Genomic DNA, 4241 nt, shown 5'->3' with positions numbered 1-4241 from the left:
AAAAAATCCATTCCTCAATTGCACTAGCCACATTTTAAGTGCCTAATAGCCATACATGTCTAGTGATTATCATATTGGACAGCACAGTTTTATATTTTCATTTTTTTTGCATTTGTTTTATTATTTTCTTTAATTTCAAAATATTACAGGGGTACAAATGTTTTTGGTTGCATGTATCAATTTTATTATGCTTAAGTCAAGGTTGTAAGTGTGCCCTGCATTTGTTTTTTTTTTATTGCATTTTAAATTTCAGTTATTGTATTTAGACCATTCATGTTGATTGATAGAATTGATATGTGCGTGATATGTGGGATGCTGTTGTGTTCATCTGTTGGGTAGCACTTTATTTCTTTGTTTTACCTCTTGTGCTATTGTTTTATATGAGCTCTGAGCTTTAGCTTTTGGGGGGTTTTACACTGGTGGGTGTCTATTGGGCTGATCTATGTATAATGTGGTTCTAAGTATTTCCTGCAGGGCAGGTCTGGTCTTGATAAATTCCCTATGTTTGCTTGCCTCGAAAAGTCTTTATTTTTCCTTCATATACTAAATTCAGTTTCATAGGGTACACAATTCTAGGCTGGCAGTTGTTCTGTTTAAGAAGACTGAAGATGGGGCCACAATCCCCTCTGGCTTTGTAAGGTCTCCATTGAGAAGTCTGCAGTTAGCCTGATAGGTTTCCCTTCATAAGTCACTTGATGTTTTCACCTCACAGCTTGCAGGAGTTCCTCCTTTGTTATAACTTTGGGCAGTCTGATCACTATGTGTCGTGGTTATTGCCTCTTTGCAATGAATTTCCCAGGTGTTCCTTGAGATTCTTGGACCTGTGTCTAAATCTCTAGCAAGACTAGGGAAGTTTTCCTCAATTATTCCCTCAAATAGGTTTTCCAGTCCTTGTGTGTTTTCTTCTTCACCCTCAGGGATGCCTATGGCTCTTATATTTGGCCATTTTACATAATCCCATATTTCATGTGGGGCTTTGTTTGTTCCTTTTAATTCATTCTTCTTTATATTTGACTGACTGAGTTAATTCAAAGGAGTTGTCTTCAAGCTCTGCAAATTTTTTTTTCTGCCTGGTCTAGTGTATTCTTAAAACTTTTCACTGTGTTTTGTATATCCTTAAATAAATGTTTCTTTTCTAGATGTTCTATTTTTTTTTAATATGTGGATTTGTTTAGTGAATTTTTTATTCATTTCCTGAATTGTTTTTCTAGTTTCTTTGAGTTGGTTTTCCATTTTCTCTTGGATGCCATATTTGGAATTCTTTATCTGTCATTCCTATATTTTCATTTTGGTTGGTATCCGTTGCTAGAGAGCTGGTGTTTCCCTTTGGGATTGTCCTTTTGCTCTGAATTTTCATAGTTCTGGTGTTCTTTTGCTGATTCCTTCTTGTCTGGAGCAGCTGTTGCTTTTTATTTTTGGATTTTCTTTTGTTTAGATGGGGCTTTTTTCCTCTTCACTCATAAGGGTGTGTCTGTAGCATATGTTGGGTAAGAACCTTTGGCTTTACTTGTGCTTGCTTTGATGGTGGTCTAGGTTCTGCAAGGATGTCTTGGTTATAGATATCCTTAGTATTGTGGTTTTCTCAGTTGCTAGTTGTTTGTAGGCTGTAGCTGCAGTGAGCTATGTGTATAGGCAGATTCCCTGTGTCTTGTCGATGAGTGAAGATGGAGGTCTTTGAAATTCTTTCTCTTTCCCCAGCCCTGTGGTCTGCTTAATAGTGAGCCTTGCATTGGTATGCCCAGTTTAATCTCCGAGACAGTAGTTGGTGCTTGTGAGTAAGAGCCAACTACACTCTGTATGATTTTATCAGTAAATGTTGTAATGTGCTGTGGAAATTGACCTCCATGTCACTAGGTGGTGCTTGCTGGAAGGAACAAGCTGGAGTGTTGTTTTTGGGACCTGTGACCGACTCTAGCTCCTCAGGAGAAGCACTCGAATGCCCCAGGTGGTGGGAGAGTCCCTGAAATTTCCGGGCGAATCATTATTCTCCAACATAGAAGAGGCAGGTGGAGAAGTGAGGCTGGGCAGGGCTGGGTCATGTGAGCCTGCCCTCAGGCTCCATGAAAGCTGGTAAGTAGCTGTCTCAGCAGGGGTGAAAGGTCCACTTCTAGTATCCTGGGTAAAGCTATGAGGGAGGGGCTAAAATAGTGCCACCCATCCATAAAGTCTGTTTGTGGAGGAGGGGCCATCTGAGATTCATAATCTGGCTGTCAGGAGTAGGTTTTACTCCTTTCCCCCTTTCTCCTGCTCTGCTCTCTTCATCGTCTGCCAGTAGGCAGGAGCCCAAACCAGCTGAGCTCACACATGATGGCTCTGCAGGCTGGGAGTTTCCCTGTCCAGGATCCCACCCTGGGATGAGAGTGTGGTTTTCCTGTGGGGGGAACGGGTGTTCCACACATGTGCTGCAGCTGAAACTCTCTTTCAGTTCTGCCCATGTGAGCTCCCTCGCCTTCCAAGATTAGTTCACAAATCTCCCCTGTGTGCTCCTAAGCAACATGATCAAGTCCTGGGGGTACAGGATCTGGCCTGCAGGCCTGTCCCTGGGTCCCCGAAGATTAATCCCTAAGTGTGCCAGGGAGAAGCATTCAGTCCTGAGTTGCCTATGGGGTGCTCAAGTAGATTTGATGTTCCTCTGCTTTGGGATGTGCCCTGATCTGAGGGAGCAGTCAGGCAAACAGCACCAGGGAGGGCTGATGAGCAGGGAGCTCACAGTCCAGGCACTTCTAAGTCTGCTTCAGGTCTTTAAGAGGAAAGATTTGAACTCTATTCTCTGTGGAAGTTATGGTGTGATAGATACACAAACAGAGGGGAAGCAACCACTCCTGAGAGCCCCGGCTCAATGGTCTATCTTGGCAGCCATGGGGAAGGGTGGGGAGAAGGAGAGGAAAAGCATCTGAATGGAGGAGAGCTGGCACTCTGGTCATCTTTGTCTCTCTCTCCAAAAGGCAGCCTACCCAGAACGTCCATGCTCTGGGGTCACGCAGATCCCTCCTGGACCCACCGGCCTTCTGTGGCTCCCAAAGTCTGGGATGGAGTTGGGAAATGTTTGCTTGGGGAAGAGTGAGACAAAAAATTAGTGACTGAAACCCCCTCAGGAGGACAAAGGTGCATGGTGGGTGGAGAAGCAATGTGGTGCCCGCTGTCTTGGCTCAGGTCTGTGGTGATGGCAAGCGACCCCAAGGAGGCTGGCAGCCTGGAGCTTTGTCCTCAAGAAGCTTCACTGTTGGCAACAGCTTTTGGGCTTGTGAGGGTAGAAAGGCTCTTCAGCAGCTCAGGAGCTTGCTGACTGCCAGAGATGGGAGGGAGGAAGAAACAAACCACTCCTTACCCTTTTCGTTGGACTCCAAGCCTCTCGGGGGTTGATCTCTGCCAATTCTTGCTCCTTGTTCTGCTTCGCAACTTCTTCCCATGGAATCCCTGGTAGGTTCTGGCACTTTTACCTTGGAATTACACCAGATCTATGTTTGTTTGTGTGTTTTTTCTTTTTCATCTAAAACTTTTCCTTTTCTCTGAGATGATCTGGCAGCTGGTGTTTCCGATCAGCCATCTTTAGCTACATTCTCTGACTATAGATTTTTGAACTACTCAGCCTCCATAAACACATGAATGAATTCCCTGTAGTAAATATTTATCTCTCTCTCCATATATATATTATATTGTGTATACATATACATACATACATACAGGTACACACACACACACACACATATAGAACTCAGGGTTCTATGGAGAATCTTGACTAATAAACCATTAGTTCCTTGTTCCTTCTTTCTTTTTTTATTTGTATGATAACTTCTCATTGCTTTTGGGCTCATTAGCTACAACTCTTCGTTTTGTTAATTTAGTGGTTGCATTAGGGATAATTATATATATCTTTAACTGAACACAGTCTACCTTCAGGTGATAGACACTTCACATACGGCATGAGAACCTTACAATATTGCACTTCCATTTTTTCACTCCTGAGTACATTTTTAAGAGATTTAAAGAATAAAAAACATATCTTTACCTATGTAATTACATTTCTGTTGCTCTTTTTTTCTTTGTGATTCATGTTCCCATTTGTCATCATTTTCTCTCTGCCTTAGAGACTTCCTTCAACATTCTTGCTGTGCAGATGTGCTGCTAACAAATTCTTTCAGCTTTTTTAATATTCTAAAATGTTTTAATTTTCCTTTGAAATACATTTTCTCTGATTATAGAATTTTAGGTAAATAGTTCCCTCCACCCCATTTAGTACT

Source organism: Propithecus coquereli, unplaced genomic scaffold, assembly GCF_000956105.1.
Source record: "Propithecus coquereli isolate 6110/MARCELLA unplaced genomic scaffold, Pcoq_1.0 Scaffold90, whole genome shotgun sequence".
In the NCBI taxonomy this organism is placed as follows: domain Eukaryota; kingdom Metazoa; phylum Chordata; class Mammalia; order Primates; family Indriidae; genus Propithecus; species Propithecus coquereli.
This window is presented reverse-complemented; position numbering follows the sequence as displayed.